Genomic DNA, 25692 nt, shown 5'->3' on the forward strand with positions numbered 1-25692 from the left:
ATGACACTTCAAAAGGGATTCAAAATATGCCCTTGGATAATGCACAAAATACTGCATCCGTTGATAGAGGCAATGCAGTATCCGTTGAAAGACATAGTGCATCATCCGTTGAAGTACAAAATGAAGCATCCGTTGATCATAGTTCATCAACGGATAATCGATTTACATCATCAGTTGATAGAACTCCAAGTTCCCTGCAAAGGACCAACAACTCAGGGGGAGTTTCAACTAGTCAACACTCTGTCTCACATCATGACAATACCGAGGCCACCTCATCTAGAGCACATCTTCCACCACAAAGGAAATGGACCAAGAATCATCCCTTTGAACTGATCATTGGTGATGCATCATCTAAAGTGCAAACAAGAAAAGCCACTCAAGATGAATGTCTGTATAGTAGTTTTCTGTCTCAGGAGGAACCTAAGAAAGTGGAAGAAGCTCTATTGGATCCAGATTGGATATTAGCTATGCAGGAAGAGCTGAACCAATTTGAGAGAAACCAAGTATGGAAGCTGGTACCCAAACCAAAGAACAAGAGTCCTATTGACACAAAGTGGGTATTCAGAAACAAGATGGATGAAAATGGCATTATCATAAGGAATAAAGCCAGACTGGTTGCTAAAGGCTATTCTCAGCAAGAGGGAATAGATTTTGATGAAACATATGCTCCTGTTGCAAGACTTGAAGCCATCAGAATATTTCTAGCCCATGCAGCCCATGCCAATTTCAAAGTCTATCAAATGGATGTCAAGAGTGCATTTCTAAATGGGAAATTAGAGGAAGAAGTCTATGTAAGTCAACCTCCAGGATTTGAAGATCCAAATTTTCCAGACCATGTGTATTATCTGTTGAAAGCACTCTATGGACTGAAGCAAGCACCTAGAGCCTGGTATGAAACCTTATCAAAATTTCTTTTGGAGAATCACTTCACTAGAGGTACTGTTGATAAAACTCTCTTCTTCAGGGATGTTAATGGCTCTAGTATACTTGTTCAAATTTATGTAGATGACATAATATTTGGCTCTATAGATGATAAACTTTGCAAAAAGTTTGCTAAGCTAATGCAAAGTAATTATGAAATGAGCCTAATGGGAGAACTAACCTATTTTCTTGGTTTACAAGTTAAACAAGTTAGTGATGGAATTTTCATTAGTCAAACTAAATATATTTATGATCTTTTAAAGAAGTTTGACTTAATGGAATGTTCATCTGCAAAAACTCCCATGACCACTGCCACCAAACTTGAATTAAATAAGACTGAAAGGTCTGTGGATATTACAAGTTATAGAGGCATGGTTGGTTCACTTTTATATTTAACTGCTAGCAGACCAGATATAATGTTTGCTACATGTCTATGTGCTAGATTCCAAGCTGATCCTAGGGAGTCTCACTTAATTGCTATCAAAAGGATTTTCAGATATCTCAAGGGTACACCAAATTTAGGTATTTGGTATCCTAGAGAATCTGGCTTTGATCTAATTGGTTATTCAGATGCAAACTATGCAGGTTGCAAAATAGATAGGAAAAGTACAACAGGCTCCTGCCAATTCCTGGGAAACAAGCTTGTATCATGGTTTAGCAAAAAGCAAAATTCAGTCTCTACTTCTACAGCTGAGGCTGAATACATTGCTGCTGGAAGTTGCTGTTCTCAAGTGTTATGGATGAGGAACCAACTCCTTGACTATGGACTTCATGTTGATAGAATTCCTATCTTTTGTGACAACACAAGTGCCATAGCCATAACAGAGAATCCTGTGCAGCACTCAAGGACCAAGCACATTGATATCAAGTACCACTTCATTAGGGAGCATGTCATGAATGGTACAGTGGAACTACATTTTGTTCCAAGTGAACAACAAATTGCTGACATATTTACCAAGCCACTTGATGAATCAACATTCACAAGATTGGTAAGTGAGCTAGGTATGCTTAATTACTCTTAAAATTCATGTCTTTATTGCAATTTGAATTGAAGCCTGAAATATATTAGTTGCTAAGAACAAATTTGACTTTTAACATAGTTTATTCCATCAACGGATGTTCCCTATCCGTTGAAAGTCAAAATTGCTCTATCAACGGATAGTCATTATCCGTTGAAAGACAAATACATTTCTGGAATTTTTATCCGTCAACGGATAAAACTGAAGTACCTTTCAACGGATGACAATTTGCCTTATCCGTTGAAATGTCACATCAATCGATTCAGGTGGTTAACAGCCGTTGATTCTATTCTCTTAACCGTTGATACTCATACATACATCTGTATGTATTGGTTTTAAAGGTAGTTTTTAGAATACTTACAGTTTATTCTTAAACGGCTGAAAATCACTAACGCATATTTATTGATAAATCTTTATTTTATATTTTTGTTTATTAATTTGAGAAAGCATATAAGTCCTTCTGATTGTTCATTTTTACTTTACGCTTTCTTGAAATTTCAAGCATTTACCATTTTCTCTCTGCAAAAACTTCAAGTTATTCTCTGCAATTTCTACTCACAAAAATGGCACCAGTCGTGAAGATTATGTCTCAATCTGGGTTCATCTATGAAAAGAACAATTTCATAGCTTTGGTAGAAAAGAATGAAGCCCACTCAGACTATCACAAAATGATGGACTTCATCAAAAACTGTAAATTTAGCTATGCAATGCTGGAAGCCCCAACAATTTTCTGTGAAGTAGTTGAGGAGATTTGGACAACTGCTGAGTTCAACTCCATGGATATGACTATCTCCTTCACTCTCAAAGGTAAAACTCACTGTATTAACTGTGATGATTTACAAGCATGTTTTAAATTGCCTGAGAACAATGCCATGACACCACACACTGATAGTGATGTATCCAGCATGTTAGATTCCATAGGTTATTCTCTTAACTCTGCTAATTTAGGGAGTATTAGAAGAAAAGGCCTTAGGAAAGAATGGAGTTTCCTTGGGGATGCCTTTATAAAGGTTTTCTCTGGGAAAATTAGTAATTTTGATGCCATAACTTCATCTCTGGTTAATATGCTCTATATGCTTGTTTCTGATAGGTATTTTAACTTTAGCAACTACGTGATGCTAGAATTAGGTACTAGATTGGGTAACAAAGCTAATAGACCTAATAACATCTATTATGCGAGATTCTTTATGTTATTGGCTAACCATGTTGCTGAAGGTTTAGTCATAATCAATGAGAATAATAAACTCAAGTGCTGGGCACAAGAGAAAAGAGTTCTTGCAGACTTGAAGAGAATGGATCTTAACAGCAGTGTGCCATTGGTATATTTACCAATCATGAATGCACCTCAGGTAGGTGAGGTAATTGCTTCTACAACTCCTACTTCTTCCAACCTCTCTATTTCTTTATCTTCTAGTGTGGCCATGAAATCTGTGATGCCCCAACAGATTTCTACCAAGGTCACCAAAACTAAACTTTCAAAATCCAAGACAAAGAAATCCACCTCTGTTGTTTCTCAAAAGACAACAGTTATAACACCAACTATTAACCCTGAGGTGAGTGAACAGGGTGTGAGTGGTGAGGGGAGGGGTGAACATCAAAGAAACCCCCAGGATAAGGAAGGAAAGTTGAGTGCTTCCCAAGCTAGCCAAGCCACAGTTTCTCAAAAAGCTGTGGTGGTTGAAAAGGTATCTAGCACATCCCTAGTAGCATCCTCCCAAAAGGATGTTACTATTGAAAATAGTTCCAAACCAGGAACACAGAACAAACGAGGGAGGGACACTAAAGCCAAACACTCACCAACAAAAGCCTTTATTAGAAGAAAGAAGGCTAGAACCCAATCTTCTACACAGGGTGCACACACTGCACAGATACATCCATCTGTATCTATGCCTTCTCAAACTCAGTTTGATGTGACTCCAATAAATGTGGAGTCACAGCCCCATTCTCTCACAATAATCACACATCAATCACCAAACACTTCATCACCATCTCTGGATGTGGATATGTTATTCCCATCAATTCCTGATTCTCCCTCTTTACAACTCAGGGAGAAGCCCCACTCAAATACAGGTGATCATCATCTCTTGGATGATTTGTTGGATCACCCGCAAATTCTTTCAGATATAATTGAAGGATCTGTGTCACCACATCTCAAATCAATCTACACAGATTCAACAGTTATATCACTTTCAATTTCAACTTCTTTTCCTTCTTCAACGGATATCACTCATCCGTTGACAAGTGGTTGTTCTTCAACGGATAAGCTTAACAGCAGTTATCCGTTGATAACATCAGTTTCACCTTCAACGGATATTCCACATCCGTTGACAGTCTCTACACAAATAACTGAATTAATCCCAAGTGTAGAAGACATGAATACTGTGCAATCACTCTTAGGATTGAGGGAAGGGAGTGACAATTTGAGTGAGAGGCTGGGTTGCTCCCAGGCAAAAGGAGAGATTGAGAGCTCAAAAATGCATGCTATTTCTTCCAGCATGGCAAAAGTAAGTGAGTGGAGTACTACCTTAGTAGGTGAAGGTGAGGGAGTGAGATGTGTGAGCCAGGGGGAGCCCCTGATGCAAGAACATAGAGAAAAAGAGAGAAAAGCAGGTACAGTAGATACAAGGGTGGAACCAGCCATTGCTAATGAGTCAATGATTGTGGATGATGCTGAAAAGGAAAGACAATTTCAGCAACATTACAAAGCTGTAATTGATAACATTTCCTTGGATGCTGACACTTTTACTCATCCTGTGACAGCCTATCAACTGTTGGCTGCTCAGGGCAATGAGGAGGCAGCAAGGTCACTACATCTAGTGCACACAACAGAATCTCTTCAAAGGGATAAAGCTGCCATTAACAAAATGCCTTCTACAGCTGGTGAGCCATCTGAGGAATTTGGAGCAAATTCTGATGATGATGACTCTATTTCTTTTGATGGAAGCATGAACTTAGGGGGAGATGAAGGCCCTAGTTCAATTCCAAATCTACCTGAATGGGCCTTGACTAAGGAGTATAGATCAGGGGAATTCAATGTCTCTTTAGTCAAACAAATCAACACTATTCAACAGGCCATTCAGAATACTTCACATGCAAGTATCAAGGCTATCCTTCAAGCTCACCTGGACTCACTGCATCTCATGAAGCTGCAGCAAGTGAAGCAGAATCTGAGTATGGATGATCTCAGGAAGGATATTGCTGACTTGAAAGCCTATACTTCAGAAAAATTGGATTCAGTCATGCCCTATGGTACATTGCAGGACTTGGTTTTGAGATTGAAGAAAGAATCTGTTACTGAAAAACGGTTGGCCAAGTTAGAAGACAGAGTTCAAGTTATTGAAGATTCTGTGGCCACCATTCTTCACAATCAACAATCTCAAACCAGTCTCCTAATGCAGCTGGCAAAAGCACAAGGCTTGACCCCTCTCCTTGATGATAACAAAAAGGGGGAGAGTAAAAGGGAAGGGGAAGGAGAGCCATCTACAAAAGTCAACATATCTAAAGTGCTAGTTCCTGCCATCACTACTTCTCCAATCATTCAAATCAAGGGCAAGCCTGATGGAATTGATTTGATTCAGCTAGCAGCAGCTGAAATTCAAGTGAAAGAACAAAGGAGGAGAATTGATGAAAGGTTGCAACTGTTGTTTGGTTCTACACAAGACAAATCAACATCTGTGAAATACAACACAAAAATTGAACCAATCAACATGGAGCTCATGCCAGTAGGGAGTCATAAGGATGGAGAAGCTTCTTCCAAAGAACTACAAGCTATAATTCTCAAGCCCAATGAAAGATCCAATAAGGACTCAACAAAGAATCCTTTAAAAGAAGTGGACTTTCCTCCTCCAAAAGCTGATGAGAACAAGATTTTAGGCAGAAGTATTGCTTATCTCAAAAAGACCATGGATGAGGCTGTAAGGAGAAATAGAGCTATTATCATTAGAGAGGGAAAGAGCATATGTGTGATGCAAGGACATCCCAAATTCTCAATAGCCAAGAAGGAAGAAGACAAGCAATTAAAGGCTGACAAAAGAGCACAAGCAAAGCTTGAACAACAGCTAAAGTCAAGTCTAGTTGAAAAAGAAAAAGGGATTGAAGTCAGGGGTGAAGACAAGACTACAAACCTAGATGAGGTTTTAGGGAGTATATTTGGTGAGAGTGTGGAAGAAAGAGAGGAATGGCAGAAGGGAAACAGAAGAAAGGCCAAGGCACATAGAAGGAGTGGAGATAACACTGAAGTAACCAAATCTATATCTAAACCACTACCTTCCATACCTGAACCCCTTGTTGCTGATCCCACAATAAACATCCATGGTGAACCAATCATTCCAAAAGAGGAACCTATTGATTGGGACACTATCAAATTGCCTACCTTTCTAACCACTCTTCCACTACCAAAGAAACAGAAAAGAAAACCAAAATCTACACCTCCCATAACCTCTAAGAAATTCACTCAAAAACAAAAACCTAAGCCTAAGTCACCCATTTCTAAAGATGATTATGTTCACATCAGTGACATAAAAGAAATTTCAGACATTGAACTCTATCTGGATGAGCTGGAGGATGTAAGGGGAATAGCTGCCTACAGACAGCTACCAGAGAGATTAGTGTTCAGATATAAAGGAGCTGGGGAAAGAACATGGCCTCTCCACAGGATTCTGGATGAAGGCTACTCTACCTTGATTAGAGTCTATTCAGCTATACAAAAGGATTCTGGCTTTACCAGAACTGCCAAGACTGAAATTCTCAACAAGATAGCCAATATAAGGAAAACTTGGAGGGAGCCCAATGCTTTACCCAGGACTTTACTCATTCAAGAAAGGGAAATGAAAATTCACAAATCACCTCATTGGTTGATGGAATTTAGAGATGATAAAGGAGTCAGAAGATTTTTCAGACTTGAAGACCAACTCAAGATTGCCAGCAATGAAACTCTCAAAGAAATGCAATCTAAGTTGGATGTCAGTGTTGAAGATGAAGCTGAATTCTTCAGACAACTCCAACTCCAAATTGAGGAAAATGACAAAAGGCTAGGAAAGAAAACCAGGGAACAAAGAAGAAAAAGATGATTTGCTCAGACTAAAGGAGTGTCCTTGGAAACACTGTAAATCTTCAATTATCTTCTAGTACATACACTTTTGCAGCATTTTTAAATTTCTACTTAGTTTCAATTCATATATCTGTTAAGTGTTTTGTTATCATCAAGTTAACCCTGAATTTATGCCTACAATTCTTATAGACATAAATAGGGGGAGATTGTTAGGAATGTATGTGCATTAGTTTGATGATATGTTTAACAAAATACTTAAGTAGAAATTTAGTGTCTGTAGCCTCAACGGATAAGACCACTTTGGTTATCCGTTGATGGTGTAGCTTTACTTAGAAATAAGTCTAGTGTTGTAGCATATTTCAGTCTCTGTATTTAAAATGTAATTCTTGGAAGTTGAGAGAAACTATGAGTCATGTTGACTACTAGATGATATGCAGATAGGAAGGCCAATTGTAAATACTTCATGCCTTGTAATTTTGTATAAGTGAAGTGGTATCAACGGATGACTTAAAGACCTTCAACGGATGAGAAGCTAAGCTTCAACGGATGTCTCTAAAGCTTCAACGGATAAAGTCATCAACGGATAACATCCTTCAACGGATGAGTGCATCAACGGATGAAAGCTTCAACGGATAACATCCTTCAACGGATGAGTGCATCAACGGATGAAAGCTTCAACGGATGTTCTGATGATTAGCCGTTGATAAGGGGTAGTTGTACCTACAAACAGAGGCACATGGGTTGATAGAGACAACTGAGATGTGGTAGCCGAATTTCAGGAACAACAGAAAAAGCAGCTGTTCTTCTCTAGTACAAAGATGCAATAGTCAACAAAGTACTGGAGTGAACAGGAAAAGAAGCAAGTGAAGATCTTATTTTATTACTGTATTTTATATTGTTCTTCACTTGTACACTTGGTAATATATAAACCAAGTAGAAGCTAGTAATTAGAGGAGAGATTTTCCAGAGCTGTTTAGAAAAATATTGAGAGAAAATTCATCTAGTTTGTACTAGGATGCAGTTGTGATCAACATTGTTTAATCACAGATTTTCTAAAATACCATCTCTGGTGGAACAACAAATCCACCAGAAAAGTTTTTAAGGTCTGTTGTGTTCTTTACATTTGTGCTTGAATATATATCTGTCTGTATTAGCTTAAAGCAATTCACACACTTATTCTTCTTGAACACACAACTTTCATAAACTGCTCAAAACTTGAAAAAGTTTTGAGATTTACATTCAACCCCCCTTCTGTAAATCTCATTGTTAGTCCACTAGGAATAACAACATCAATCAGATAGCACGTAGCACATAGCACGCAAGATATTCGATCAAAATAATTTTTTCAAAGAAGATTCGGAGTCAAAATGATTTTCCAGGTATTTAATATGAATTTTTAAACATTTTTTGAAATTAAAACGGGACTCCGAATCATTTTATAACTAAATAATAGGGTTCGAAGACCCAAATCTGACTTTAAAATAATTTTATAATAATTATCGAGCCTTGAAAATAATTTTAAATAATATTTTAAAGCCCGAAACTATTTTTCAGAATTTTTAAATAATTAAATATAATTAAATAATCAATTAAAATTAATTAATAACTAATTAAATTATTTAATCAATTAATATTTAAATTAATTGACTAATTAAATAATTAATTATCAGCTAAAATTAATTAATTAAATAATTAAGATTTATTTTTGAATTAAAAATAATTTTCATAATAATAAATAATGAATTTTCGAATTTAAATAATTAAAAACAATTTCTGAAAATAATTATAAAAAGAATATACTGTTTTTGAAAATAATTAAAAAAGGAATATGATTTTTGTAAAAAAAATTAGAATTACAGGGACTAATCTGAAATTTATGCACAAACACAGGGGTCAAGTGGTAATTTACCCCCCCCGGTCGTCTTCCTCCTTCTTCCTTTCTTCTCGTTGCTTTATCTTAAATCTTTAGCTCTTAAAAATATTCTTCTCACTTGTCCATACAAATAACTTTTTATTTTTCTTGTCCATTATGAAGGGCATATTCATCCAAGTAAAACTCACACATTTGCAGCAATTTCTGAATTCTACCAGCGTCCTTACTTTTCCCCAATTCCTCATTATTTTGATTTCGGATTTGAAAGTCACATCAAAATTTGGCTGAATCTAATTGAAATCGATCTCCATCTAACTGACCATTAATTGGTAAGTTAGCCAATTAACTCACTTATTTGATCAATTACACAAAGTAATGACTAGCTGAATGAAATTAAAGAGCAATCATATATAGTCGGATTGGATGTAACAACCTCTTTCGAGAACCGAGATCACAATTATTTGGAGTATCAACATAAATATCAATAACACACGGAAGTATACTTTCTATCTTTAAAAGTAGGGCAATTTCTGAAAATTTGGGCAGCATCTCCTTTATATTATTGACTACCAGTCGGGCTCAAGCCGACACCCACAATCAATCAAATAACTAACAATCAATCCTGAAATATACCAGTCCACTCCCACTTTCTAAACTCACCATTTCACCACCTCATGTAATATTATTCAGTACAACCCATGTTCCTAGTTCAACTTAAGATTATAGTGAACAATTCCTATTATACCCTATCTTTTCTCATATTTTCTGAATATAACCCAATATCATTACTGAATACAATTATAAATTATTCTAGAATTCCTCTAGTTCGTGTTTCAATTCGAGCTTTCTAATTAACAATTTATTCCTCCTTGAAAACATACACTTATTCTCATTAATCAACTTGTTCAACTTCTGCTAACCAGCACGTGGTCTTAACCAGCACTATTATAATCTTGCGAAAGAATTCATTTGGTTTTAAAACATCACATCTTAAAAATTGTTACAGTCAAACCACCATACCTTCATCTCCCATTATGTCTTTCCATATTGAACCTTCTTTACCGACCCAGCTATAAGTATTAATTTTACCACAACTCACTTACTTGAGTGGGAAAGCCCAACCATCCCTTGATGAACACACTTAAAGTTTATTCGTAACTAGCATTTTTTCGATCTTGAATCTTCATGACAAATATCTCCCACATGATTGAGCTATGCTTCATCTTCACAATGTATTAATCGATTATCTGGTTATTATTAAGAATTCTTCGTTTGCTTCTGTTATCCAATCAATCATTTACCTTATCCGATATACGCAACTTTGCTTTCCTATTTCTCTAGTTAATTCACCTCATACGGCTTTCTAACTACTTCAATTTATGCCAAAATCTCAGACTTGGAACGTATCATGTATACAGATTTCCGCCTTCGATTTGATGTCCTCGCAACAATCCCGTTATCGGCATAATGATTCTTTTTTGCACGTAAATGTTCACCATTCTTCAGTTTGCAATTGCCCACACTTATTACGTAACTCCATCTGCTACACGGGTTCATTTTACTTCCTTTTTAAAACATTCAAAGGATAGACCTTACACAAGAAGGAATTTGTGTATATGATTCTGATTGGAAACTTTCTGTAAGGGATAAGAGTACAAGGAAATCGGAAGAATTCATGAATAAATAAATCAAGATTAAAGAAGAAAGAATGAATAATAATTTAAATAGGAATGAGACAACCATATTAGTACTCAAGATGGCCAGTCTTTCATACCATATGGCACACAGCACATGATTAGGTGGCATCCCACCAGACTCTTTGTCATTTCGACAAATCGTCACACCATAACACTGCTTGTCCCAATTAGAAAACAATATTTTGAAGAAGGAACGATTTGAAAAAGATTCAACAATCACCTTATAAAGCTGATCATGAAAGAAGTTCATACTTTACTCGGGATTTATAAGAATGATATCATTGGTCACCATCCACACCTATCTGTTTACAACTCCCCTGCTTGTCCGATCGATAGATCCCATTTTACGTTATTAACTTTAGAAAGCTTCCTGAAATGCCTTCTCAAATCAGTTATTAGAATAATTTCCCATTTATAAGGTCTTGTACCTTTAGCGTCGCGCTTCTATGTTCAATATTTCTATAACTCGACCTTATTTGCATGCTTTACGAGATTTATAATTACAACTTCAAATTCCGCTTACACTATTAATCATTCAATATATCTATTAGTTTGCTAATACCATTCTTCCTTTATAAAATTCGGAGATTTCCTTAATCTTCTTTGCTCGTACTCGGCTTCGCGTGAATCGATATATTCTTCTAACTCTAATCGTCTCCGAAATTGGATGAACAGTTTCAAGATTTGCACTCTTCTGTTAGGAGCAAACAAATCTTCTTCGTAATAGTGGGTCCACTTCCCTCTAAACGAACCATACTAACTTCTAGAACAAGTATTCTTCTGGATAAATAAAATCTTATACCAATCGAGAAACTCAAGTAGTAGTTTGACAACCAAGTTTTTAAAACTTGTTTTGTTCCAGGGAATTTTAGAAAATTTTTGTGAAGAAAATCTCTTTTGAAAACTGTTTAAAATTTTGAAAATCATACACCTGGTCGTCGTTACTATATGAGTTGGTTGTTGTCCTCCTTAGCAGTCACAAGGAATTTGATTAGTAAAACAATCAGATAAGAACCCATTCATTTCCATACATCTTCTACCCATTATTGGGTCCGTTTTGCATTCATTAGTCAACAAAATTCCCATTATCGTTGCATATTATTTTATTTATAACCTCACTTCTAGTCTTTCATACTGGTAACATTCCCATTATCATCTCTTACGATTACTAAGTATAACAAATATATCCAATAATCATCAGATCTATTTTATAACACAAGATCGATTTATATCTCATTACTTCTATACGTATCAGGATTTATCATAACATCATCATTAATTCCGAGAAAACCCTCGATATCTGATCTTTTCAAACTTCTTTAAAATCCATCTAGCTCACTCCACAAGATAATCTTGGGTGACATACTTACTAATAACTCCATATAACCTGGTAGCGGCTATCTTCCGGAACACACGTATCCTCTCTATAGGTTCTTTCTCACATTTCTTAATACCCCGTGTACTCACCATATATTATAACTCTCGAATCTATCCATATAGGTGCTGTTACTTCATAAGATGGGTTTTAAACTGATGATATAAAATAAGGCGTAGAGTAGACAGAAGAGATGCGCTCATAGTTTAATATCCGGTAGAACTAGAATCAGCGTGTGGGGGATTCTCGAATAGGTAGCCTCGCATCAGGGGATGAGATAATAGTTTGAAAATGTGCAATCGCCGCAACAGGAAGTGACATGGCTAACACGGTGGATGAGCAAAGCGTGAATCAGATGATAGTCTTCCGACTGAAGGCTCCGAATGATCGGACGATCCAGGGATAAAAGAATCTTCCATCGCCGCCATCTGGAAATCGCGTCGCTAGATAAGGATCTCGAATCTCATCACGGATCATACTAAAACCTACTATTTGGTCGCACTCTACCTCTCGACATTCTATCTTTCTATTTCCTAATCCTAATCCTAACCCTCTATCCATTCCTGACAATCTAGGCTTGTTTCAGTGACTTATAACCTGTAGCTCTAATACCAACCTGTGACGCCCTCCAAACCCGGGTCAGAAGTTTGGGGCTCACAACCCACACCACAATATTTAAACATGTATATAAAGTAATATATGCATTGACCCTTCTTTAAACAACCACGGATCGCAACAGGTTAAAGTATAAAAACAAGCCATAATCTTAACTTTTATTACATTATACGAAATCCCAACTAATTCAACTTACAATGGCTAAGGATATCGTACTTACAATCTTACACAACTCATCTATAATATAAAGCTCCTGCTAGCTCGATCCAACTTAACCGGAAATCCTAGCTCGCACACTGGACAGGGAATCCTCTTTACCACAATTTCCTTTTCAACTGTTGAAAACATAAAATTTTTGCAAAAGTGAGCTTACTAGCTGTTTGATATATTTGAGATGTCATGTCTAATCTGATTTATGTTTAGTTTTCAGAACATATCAACAGGACTTATCAGGACTTACTGGAAATCAGGACTTACTGAAGTCAGAACTTAATATCAGAACTTAAGGTGTCAGAAGATACATATCAGTATTTAAGTGTGGAAAGACTTTCAGATAAGGAATACGGCTGATTTATAGGAGAGAAGATCTGGACTAAAACAATAGCAGATATGCATGGAAAGAGTTAGAAGACTAGAGGACTTGTAGAAGATATCTGATTGGTATATTTTAGGAGACAAAATTATATTTCATATCAATTAGAAGATATCTTGTAACTGTGTAATATATAAACACAACTTAGGGTTTACACTATACGTGTTATCATTATCGAGAAACAATATTCATTGTAACCTATGTGACGCCCCAAAACCCGGGGTCAGGAGTCTCGGAGGCCATGCCATCTAAACTCACACAACTCACACTATAATATATAAATACTCACACTTCACGACCCCACACTTATCACACACACACACACACACTTACAGGTTATTGTCTTGGAAACGAACCATCATAACTAGAGTAATTGTTAACCATCAAGTGATATTTATTACAACCCAAAAGTAATTAATCTTACCGGGGAGTGACCTTTAGGTAAGGCTAGTCCGCCGACCAAATATACGTTTCTTGTTTATTACCTTACATAAGTCATACTTATAAATAAGCCGAACTATAAACAACTGAAAACTAATCCAGCTTATTCTGACTACCTGTGGTACAACACCAAACAATCTACGAAACAACTGGCCATTTCCTACCCATTTCCTGGCTGTGGTTCTCATGGCAGGCATCTTGATTCACTGTTGTGTTGTGTCAATTTAAGAAAAACAAGTGTGAGCTATAATGCCCAGCATAATAATGTACAGTATGAAAATGACCGTATGATAACATCATATATGATATTTATGTTTTATTCGAAAATAGTTTTCCTTGGTGATACACACCTTTTTATGAAAACAATACTTTAAGGGATTCTAATAACCTGCGAATACCTTAATAGTAATCCCAGCACATAGGCTTGGGTTACGGTATTGCATCACAATTCCAATCGGAAGAATTAGGACATTCGTTGGAGCCACCGCATACGATGATCAGTCATACTGCGATAAAAGTAACATTTTCTACTAGTAGAGGGACGACACCTTCACATCTCGATTATCACCCTTGCCGCATACGGGCTATGTGTCCTCATTTCGGGTATACACACACTTCGCAGGTCCATAGGTACATATTGTACCGTCTCCTACGGTACCAGTAGTCTATCCAATACATGAAGTACTTGGATCCTACCCCTCCCTTGTCCTTTAGGAAGTCCTATCATATCTCGAGAACTCGAACCACATCGAAGTTCCTCCAAGCGTTTTGCTTGTTGATAGGCATAGCTTTACTGTATATATATATATGTACTTCCGAAAGTTTCGGAGGAAGTACTAAGGATGTGAGTTGACCGTTGTCAACAGATAATTAAATAAGGGGAAAAAGTTTCTCCTTGAAACTATATTCAAAATATTAAATAAGTCGGGATAATGTTCTCCGTTAATATGAAATTATTCGAATGATATTCCGAAATCAGAAAGTATGTTTTAAATCAGGATCTATGATTTTTAAATCAATAATAAACCCTTTAATAAATAATTAAATGACAATCGATAGATAATTAAACCTCGAATGAGTTTACTCTTTAAAAGAATACTTAACATAATATTCCTCAACTAGTTTGTGTCTACATAATTAATAATATATAATGATTAATCGAGTTTAAAATAAATAAACGTTGGAGTATACTACTCCCATAATAAAGGAATAAGTATATAATATTTATTATTCGAATAATAAAATATAGTTGAGAGAATATGATCGTTGGGAAATCGTTTTAATAAAAGTTCGAGGTGTTTTAATGTTTCATAAGTGGATGTTGAGTCCCTTTAAAACTTAATACTATGGACTTATAATTGTCCTATAATATCACAGGAATGATTCCCGGGTTTTATCTTAAATCCCGACCGACTCTCGGTCTTATATAATATGTCACGCTTAAAGCGGAATAAACATTTCACGATATATACTTATCGTACATTATCTCTATATTATGCGAAAATTCAACAACTACGTATCATGGCAAACATGGTATTTATGCAATGATAGTAAAACAATCCTTTCACAATAAAACAGTAAAATGGAGTTGGGTTCATAAACTTGCCTGGGTATCTCGAGGTGGAGGATGCTCTAGGTTCCGCTCGGAAATCTATAACTATAATACAATTCATTTCGTTAGGTCCCATTCTAATTTACGGTGACTCGCACTCATGTGCTACTTATTATGCTCCCTCTCAACTTATATTACCCTTATTTATTCCTTTAAGTCATATTCACATTATGGTCACTTCATTTTTCTAAGTATCGTAGATCCATTCTCATTATCGTCGTCGGTTCCACTTATGAATTCTTACGGTTTCTGTGACGCCTTCCAAACCCGTGGTCTAGATTTGGGAGTCACTAGCCAATAAACCATAATAAAATAATCACGGCGGAATAATATGATAAATATGACCCCTTTACCTGTACTGGATCGATCACAGGTTATAGTATGAAACATGAACTAATACAAACCAACTGTTATTACAAACCATAAGTCTAATTAGTTTTACAACTTATTCAAATTTTATTACAAACCTTTATACTATTCAAGCGTCCCAAACTGCCTACCTGAAAACACACCAAACTATCTACAAGCACTTAACCTCTAATCAAAACTGGAACTCAAGCCCGCTCCGGTTTAGCTGAAAGAATCAGGATATGAAACAAGTATGAGCGAAAGAAATGCTCAGCAAGCAGTAAATAGCTTATGATTTGGAACAACAACAACAGTATATCTAATGAACAAAACCAAACCACAATACCTAAACAGTATCAAAAATTGATATATATATATATATTTGATACTAGACAACATTTGCAATATATTTTATTTTGGGATTGGAATCCTCGAACGACGGTGTGTTGCCGCCGGTGATCAGCCGCGGAGCAACACCGGTATGCCGAAGCATATCCAACTAAACAAAAGGTACCCAAGGCACATATCGGCCTAGCAAGGTGTTATATCTTGTATAACACATAGCTCACGCTGGACCGCCGCCACGGCCTCTTACGCAACCATCCAACCCATAAAAACAATTTTCCGTCAAAGGAGTCGAATCAAATGACATTCTTAACCACATAAATCCCCATTTCTCATGGTACAGAGCTATCTCAACAATTAATGGCGAAATAACTAGAACAATTAGTTATTCGCTAATCTCAACTCAATGTTCCACTGTATAGAGTAATTTATAGTGAAATATAAAACGATTAACTATTTTGAACTTAGTATAGTATGGAAATTGAAAGAATGTAGTTCAGAGTCAATATCAATTGAATGATAAATTAAGGTATAATATTTGTAACACCCCCAGATCCGGGGTCGAGGATCCGGGTCGTCACGGTCTTTCTTTCCACAATATCACTTCACTTAATTAATAATAATAACCTTATGCTGTGACCCCACACTAACACACACCACAACCCGTTATAGTCTCAGAGATGAAATTTAAATAAGTACAAGTCTTTGAATCCACAATTTAAAAGTTATTACAACCCAAAATGATTACTTGATAAATTTACAGTTAATTGCCATTATCTGCCACAAGTTATAATTATACATAATTGATTCTCAAAAGTAGATGGTCTGATCTACAATAGATCTACCTCTGCAGCTATAGCAGCTACAACATCAACGGGAAGACGCGGAACGCTTCCCACGCGCTTGCGCTGGGTCTGCTGCAGTCTGGCCATCTTTCCTAACTATTGTTGTGTGATGAAGAAATAAAGCAAGGGTGAGCAGCAAGCCCACCAAAATAATATATATAATGATTTACAATATATGAGCCTACTCATAATACTCATGAAAGTCTTGGTCAAAAGAAATGAACCAAGTTTGATATATTAATGCGATGAAGTCGCAAAATATTCAGTATATATACATATATACTTTTCAAAATATTGGAAGTCCTCTTCCATGCATAATATACACAAAGTCCCAGTGTATAACTGTATAAAAATATCGTTGCAAGGTGATCTCATATATCTAACCTTGTCTCAACGTTTTTCTGAAAATCTTTGTCATGCATAAGATAATCATTTACTAGATATAAGTTTAAAAGATGAGGTTACCAAATACCCCAATATACTTATATCTTTCCCAATACTACTTGAACTACCACCGTTCAAGTTATAATCAGTTTCAAAAGTTCATCACATAGATGAGACTACAAGACAAGATTTGAATAGATTCAATCTTTGAAATATTATTGAATGAAATAAAGTTACGAGATACTTTATTTAGTCCCGATATATATATATCCACATATATATATCTCTTAAACATTTCCTGGAACCTCTGTTATGTAAAGTATGAACAGAGTTTGAAACATCCAATGAATTTTGGAAAGGAAAAGAATTTTGGCATAAACCAGATATCTTGCTGATCAGGCAAAGATACCCATAAGTAACCTTTTCTACTAGTAGATGGACGAATTCCCCACTGGTCATCACCCTGGCCGCATTAGGACCTATGCTGGACTGCCACTCAGCCACTTATGCATTTGATGGACTCCCACTGAGCCACTTACACTATCATGGACGCCCACTGAGCCCATGTTGCTTATGCCGACTCAATAGATGGACTTACTTCCCGAACGTTGGGTAAGTAATCAATTCATTTACCAAAACTGCAACCTTGTTGCGAATATAAAATACACCACAGAGCCGGATTCCCCAGGTTTTGAACGAGTATTTAAATCCCCTTTAAAAGGAAGATCTTAAATATAAAAATGAGTTTTGGGATCCGCTCTAACTTTTAAAAATCATTTTGAAGACTCGAAAACACTTTAAAGAGTGTTTGGAGTAAAGCTGATTTAATGAAGTAAATCAGTCCCCAGAATATTTAGAAAATGACTGAATATTATTATTTAAATAATATTCCCATAAAGAATAATCTTTTATAAAAATAATTGAAGTAGAAGTTTTAAAACTTATACTTGAAACGAGTATTAAATAACCAAAGATATACTTATATGAAAGTATTATCTTTATTTGAATAATCGAAAATAAGTTTGATTATTAACACCTTATTCTTTAATAAAATAAAGAATATATTTCAGCAAATAATCGGAGTCATAGATCCTCAAATGAATATTCAAATAATATTCATTAAATAATATAAACTGAGTCATAAGCCTTCGAATGAATATTCAAAATAATATTCATTAATAAAGTAAAAGGAGTCATAAGTCCTCGAATGAATATTTAAAATAATATTCAATAATAAAATAAAGTTAAAGTTATCGAATAAACCTTATTCGATTAATAGTTTTAAAAACTATATCCATATATATATATATAAATAAATATATATATATATATAATATACTCGGGAACATCGACTCCCGGTTTAGAAATATGTTCACCTTTTATCCCCTATACTAAGGGTATACGCAACTACTTGCTTATTTCTAGCATAGGTATTATGCAACTATAAGCATTGAAATCAACAGATAGATAACCAGATTACGAAACAGACATGCATATATACCATATTAGCATGCTCCAATATATCGCAAAATTTGCTAATAACAATCATGCAATATCACAAGATAATGCATATACATATATTTACATCACAGCAACAGTATAACGGGTAGAAAACTTGCCTGAGCGACTGGGGGTTACGAATGGCTCAGGACGAGTCTGGTAACCTATAAGCAACAAGTAAGTTGGAATTAAACCAAAGTCACTTGTAAATCTATACTTTAACTAACTTAGACTCTAACGCTCGTTTTGCGCTCACTGATTCGCTTAAGTCACTCGGGTACCCTCGGCTCCACCATTTTTAATAATTTAACCTTTACGAGTTTTAAGGCGATTCCTTCGCGAGTGTCTTACCAACTGCCTAACACACTTACCATAAATGTTTCATACTTCAATTAGTCCTTTTTGGTCTTTAACCTATGTTTCAAAGTAAGGCGAGGGGAAATGTTTCGTTCGCGAAATGCCGTTACTTGAAACGGTCGTTTCTCCTAAACCGTGCATCGGAATCGAACGAACTACATATCAAAACGAAGCTCGTAACACGAGCTATCTAGACATGGCAATGGTCATAATCTGGCAGGGGGTTCTCGGGTCCTAATGTTATGCACAAAAACAGTCTAAAGAAAATCGGACGTTACGACGGCTATGTTTACGCGATTTCCCAAATTTAAACCATTCAAAAACCATCACAATTCAACCTCAAATCAATCATACAACCAACATCCATCCAAAACACATCATAAAAGCCCCAACCAATTCAAGTTTAACATTCATACTTATGCCTAAGCTTAACTTTAACCATACTTAAGTTCTTTTAATCAAAACAACAACATTTACCAATCCAACAACATCCCAAAACTCACTAATCTCTACATACACAACCATCAAGCCTCTCATGAACTAAAATACTCATATTATGCTCTTAACATTCAATAACAAAGCTTGGTTAAGAGATTATACCTTCCTTGAAGCTTTTTAACACAACATAAGAGCTTTGAATGCCTAAAGAACCTTGATCCTTGCTTGTATAACCTTAATCTTTCATAAAAATTCAAGAAAACTAAAGTTATTTCTTGAAGGTTACTATTCACCATCTTCTTCCTTGATTTATAGAAAAAGATTGGCTTGGAATTAGAAGCTTAAACTTATAGGAAGTATGTAACTATCCATGGGGAAGCTTAGATAATTACCTTGCTAAATAGTAAGTGGTGGAGCTTGGATCTTCAAATTTTAAGAAATGGGCCGAGAGCTAGCTTGGGAAGAAAGATATTTTTGTGTTTTGTTTGATGAAAATGAAATGATTTGCTTGGTTGGTTGATTTTTATGTTGTTTTTGGTTAATGACTTAATTAACCTTGATTTTGTGTGGTTATAATTCAACCACACTTCCTTCCCTTCTATGTCATGCTTGTGTCACCTTGCACATGTCATTATGCTCCCACTTGTCCACACCTTGTGGTTTGATGATGTCACAATCCCTGGCTTCTTGTACAAGCTTGTCTCTTGGTCACTTATTTGTTTTACGGTTCGCTTATCTTTCGTTCTCGTTTATCGTTTGAGGGATCATACCCGGGATCTTATTACTTAGGTTCCCTTAACCTTTCTCAATATATTATATTCCTTTTATGATCCTCTCCTATAATCCTTTAATTTCAATCCTTTTTATCCTGTTACCTTATACTCAATTCTCTCCGTATCTTGTGGATTTCCGGGAAAAATCAAAGTGTTCGGAATTGGATTCTGACGATCTTTACATACACTTATATACCACATAGAGTACTAATAATATCCCATAAGATCAATAACAGAACCCCTACATAGCGTGGCATGAAAAGTTTTCTCGTTCAGCAAAAACACTATTCATAAGGGTTTCAAAATTTCTCAAAAATTGGGGTTATTACAGTCTCCCCTCCTTAAAAGGATTCCGTCCCGGAATTAGATAGAAAACAAATGGGGATACTTTCTTAGCATTACACTTTCTAACTCTCGAGTCAATTTTCCACATTGTGGTTCTACCACCAAACTCTGCCTAGTTTGATAATCCTTCTCCTAAGCACTTGTTCCTTTTCACTCTATAACCCTTCCTGGTTGCTCCATATAGGTTACGTCGGGTTGCATATCTATGCGCTCATATGCCCCTATTTGACTGGCATCCGAATTACACTTCCTTAACATTGATACGTGGAACACGTTATGAACTTGCTACATGTTCGGGGTTAGGGCTAGCTTATATGCTAACTTCCCAAACGTCTTAATATATCCAAGGGTCCAACAAATTGTAGACTTAGCTTTCCTTTCTTTCCGAACCTCATCAATCCTTTCCAAGGGATACCTATAACATTACTAGGTCCCCTATTTCATACTCTTTATCCTTTCGTGTCAAATCAACATACTTATCATGTCCATCTGGGGCTACTACCAGCCGTCCTCTGATTAGATCTATCATATCCTTGGTCCTTTGGACTACTGCGGGTCCGAGCATCTTGCGCTCTATAACTTCATCCTAACGTAAGGGAGATCGACATTGTCTTCCCTCAAGGATCTCATAAGGCGACATCTCGATAATGACATATGATCTATTGTCGTAAGATAACTCAATCCGAATTAAGTGATCATTCCAAATTCTTTCAAGTCTATTACACAGACTCTCATTATAGCTTTTATCATTAGAACTTTTGCTTCTCAATACCCATTCTTTTCCAGTTCGTAATCGCTACTACCTTCCGTTCCTAATATTATACTGGTTATACTTTTGCTTGTTAGCGTTCTATAACCTTTTAATAACCACGTCAACCTTAGTATCACGAATGTGTTCCCATTCTGCATACTACCACCACTTTATTACTCCTTTTTCAGTTGTTTCTATTTCCCAAAGTTTGATCAATCATATAAAAGTAAAGGAATTTGTTAAGAGATCACTATGATCATGAACACTTGTTATATCGCATAGTTAGTACAGAAGGTGGCCAGCCTTTAGTACTTGACAAGCAATTAAACAATAGATGGTATCCTACTAGGCTTCTATCACACAGATAGATAGTCATTCGGCAATACCTCCCCTTCTGGAAGGGTTGTTCTTCTCAGCTTACATGAAATGAAAAGAAGATAAAAGAACGAATTGAAGAGAATTATATATATGAAAAAAATATACTGCCACAAAATATCTGGCTTGGAACCTACCTCTGAACTATAGAGGTTTGTCATAGGAGAACAAAACATATACGTATTTATATCAGCATCGAGCATTATAGCCTCGCATTTTGCATGCTTAAATATTTTCGCTATCCCGTCCATCATTCTATGGACCCACACTCTTCCTCGAGCTTATACATAATCACCTTTGAAACTCCCTCGACATCGAAAATCGAATCTGGGATCTCATTCTATACATCATCGTTACTAGAATTCTATGCTTGCACCGCAACCTTCCTCGTATAATAATACGACTCTCTATTGATAAGAAAGAATAATTATTCACTAGTTAGATACTCTACTTAATTAATCTATCAATGATAACTTATACACTACCACGACCCGATGAGTGGTACTCAATCTCAACACCCATTCCAATACAACTCTCACGGTTGTAATCAGCTCAATACTCGCAGAATCATTGCTGCCTTACTATGGTCCACCACTGACCTACTGTCGTCATTCATTTTTCCATAAAATCTTAATATCTAACCATACGGAGTCTATACACGTCGTATCAAATTCTTCTAAGGAGGTAACATAATCACCATTCATGATTCATGGAGTACACTCCTGATCCTGACATACATACATGTCATGAAGCATATAAAATTGCAGAAGAGTTTCAATCAAAGCACCGATAGCAGGTTAATACCATTCTTAATCATACGCCCTAAATAGAGGACTTAAGTCAAAGGTTCGTCTAGTCCTTTTTGAAACATGGTCCTGGCTTATCTCAAGATAGTACCTGCTGAGATAGATAGCCTGCTCATGGCGATTACACGAATTAAACCTTTACCAACTACTATTACGGTTGGGTATTGCACAGTCATCAAAAGGAATGTCAATCTTCCAAACCATAATACAACCTTCATAGCTTTAACCATCATCACTGTATTCCTTTGGCACAAGCGCCTATAATTATCCTCTTACCTTTAAAGTGTCGGCCACCTCTTTGGCCTTTCCTGATAGTAAAATTTCCTTACAGTTAATGTCATTTTAACCACCTCCAAATAAATTTTCTACCTTATTTCAATCACAGCTTATGTGAAAATACTTTTCTTTAATATCTGATGAGTAAAAAAAAATTTCCATTTTTCCATAAGTTATCCCCTCAGTCTTTAGAGGTTAATCACTGTCATGACTGACTCTCAATCATAATTAGAACATCTTTTATCTTAAGTCCTAATTGCCCTGAACAATTTCGACCATTACTGGTTCGATCCATACTTTCTCGTGGTTTAACACGTGCCCCACTTGGCAACATTATAATTACGTCATATTTCCTTTATCAACATTTTTATTCTTGAGAATTTTGAATATTACCTTTCTTCTTGTAAAACCTCTAAGGTTATCCTTCAATCGTTCCTCCTGTATTCCCTAGATACAGGGCATATCAAAATACCATTCACTATTACTAGAACCATTGTCTATATACTTCTGAAAAATTTCTCCACTGATCCTTAAAGGTTATTATTACCTTAATTCTTTCTAATTCATACTGTCAAAACTCATACTATCCCTATCAAGGGTGAAATGCCAACCTTTATGCATTCCCCTAGGATTCGTTTTAAGTTACCGATGTTCTATCCTTAATTCCACCTTTAAAAAGGTACAAGCATCCTTCCATGGATAAATAAAGTCATATATCCCTGATATGGGTATCTTATTCAATCATTCCCACCTCGATAGTAAATGCCTAATTTCACAATAACATCTGTATACAAAATGAGGTTAATCAAAATGGCCTCCAAAAGATAACAACGGTTATCCGCTTTTCTTGCCTAATCTGGTAACGATAACATGGATGTTCTGGAAGATATTGGTCGTGTTCAACGTGAACTTCTTCTTAATAATTCCTTATTTACTTTTGTTGTTTATCTCAACAGTCACCTCAATGTTGGGATATCTTTCATATCTGGCGTCTCCCTTTCTGGGTATCATGCCACCGGTCTTACACTTCACCTTCTTGAAGGTCACTTCCTTCATCCAATTTTCTTAATTTCTTACTTTCTTATCCCCTTAGTCTATCCGCGTCTCATTATTTATCCTTCGAATTATCTCAAGGTTTCCTCGAATCTTCCCAACTTACAGGGGAAAAAATATATGTATCTCTTATGCCCTCAACCATCAATTTTAACTCATGGTGAATCACCCTCATCCTGACGATTACATACTCTTCTATTTCTATTTCTACGAGTCTTTAGGGTTTCCTCATACCCAACTCCCTTATCATTCCTCAAACTCTATTGCCGTTATATTCCTTTCCACTTCAATTTCTTTTTTTTTTATTTTCCTTTCTCTTATCATTATTTCATGAACCAACACAACATAAGCATTGATTCCAACATCCCGTCATTCTGGATTCGTGTCCTCAGAACGAATCTTGACAACTTTTACAACTTAGATTCATAATTTTTCATACTCGTCTGCCTTTGTTCTGGCTCTAAAGCTTTTACTCTATCTCTATAACCTTGGGAAGTACTTTCCTGAAAACAATTGACTGAACTTAAATCAGTTTATTATAATCTCTTGCTCCGTGCCTTCCTTGGTCTTTCACCAGCGGGTGGTCTCTCTCTTAGGAGGGTAAGTGATAAAAACAGTCTTTTGAGATTCGTCAATCATTTAGAATCTCAAATGATTCCTATATTTCCTTTAGCCAGGCTCTTGCCTCACCTGGGTCAGCTTGTTCCTTGGAACTCTGAGAGCTTAGCGACTTAAAGGTCATGAAAGAATTTCCTACCGCATTGTTTCCTCAAGGTGGTGGCTGGGGATAATAGTCTAAGTTCTTTCTAGATAGGTCCATGAATTGCCGTATAGGAGTACCGTCTCGGGTCTCCTTTCCTTACTCGACTTTCTGTTTCCTTAGTATGAAATGTTTCATCCTACTCCCCATAATTGGGGTCATTTTTTTTAAAATCCTCATTTTCCACTCCATTATGTCATGGGTTCCTTCTATCTTGATGGCGACCTCCCTGACTATCACGTTCAGGGTTTGCTCTAAATCTTATTCCTCCAACTATGGCTCTCATCTAAGTTCTCATCCTTACGCTCTTGAACTTTTCGGAACCCAAATTCTATAGGAATACCTCATTATTCCCTTATCATCTTTCTCGGTATTAATCTCATATTTATTTGTTGGCTCTCTGCCTTCATTCATCACCTTTCTCTGGCATCGTATGCTCTTTTCCAATAATTCGGTCTCTATTGCAATCTCAAACAGCTTTTCGGTACCGGCTCCGGTTACCTTCACTACTATTTCCAAAACCTCTTATAAACTCTCCCAAAGACATTATCATCTTGAGTCTCTCCTTTTTACTAAGGGCATCAGCCACCATATTGGCTTTCCCCGAATGATAAAGAATCTCCCAATCATTATTCTTGATTAGCTCTAACTGCCTCCTCTGGCATATGTTGAGCTCTTTCTACGTGAAAATGTACTAGAGCACTTATGGCTTAGGTAATTCTCGCACTTCTCTCTATACAAGTAGTGCCTCCAATCTTTAGGGTAAAACTATTGCCACGAGCCTAAGCTCATGGGCGGGGATATTGAATTTCATATTACCTTAATTGTCTTGACATGTACGCGATTTCCTTACCGTGCTGCATAAGCACGCACCCTAAGCCCTTGTGCGAAGCGTCACTACCCTTCACAAAATCTCCTTTTCCATCCGGCAACGCCAGCATAGGGGCCATCACCAACCTCTGCTTCAGTTCTTGAAAGCTGTTCTCACATTTCTCTGTCCATTCGAACTTCTCAGTCTTACGAGTAAGCCGCGTTAAAGGGGCTACTATCTTTACAAACTTGAACGAACCTCCGGTAGTCGACCTAACCATGGTCATCAATTCATCAGTGGTCCTTTATCCAATCTTGTCAGGATCCTCCA

This window comes from Apium graveolens, chromosome 8, assembly GCF_009905375.1.
Source record: "Apium graveolens cultivar Ventura chromosome 8, ASM990537v1, whole genome shotgun sequence".
Taxonomy (NCBI): Eukaryota; Viridiplantae; Streptophyta; class Magnoliopsida; order Apiales; family Apiaceae; genus Apium; species Apium graveolens.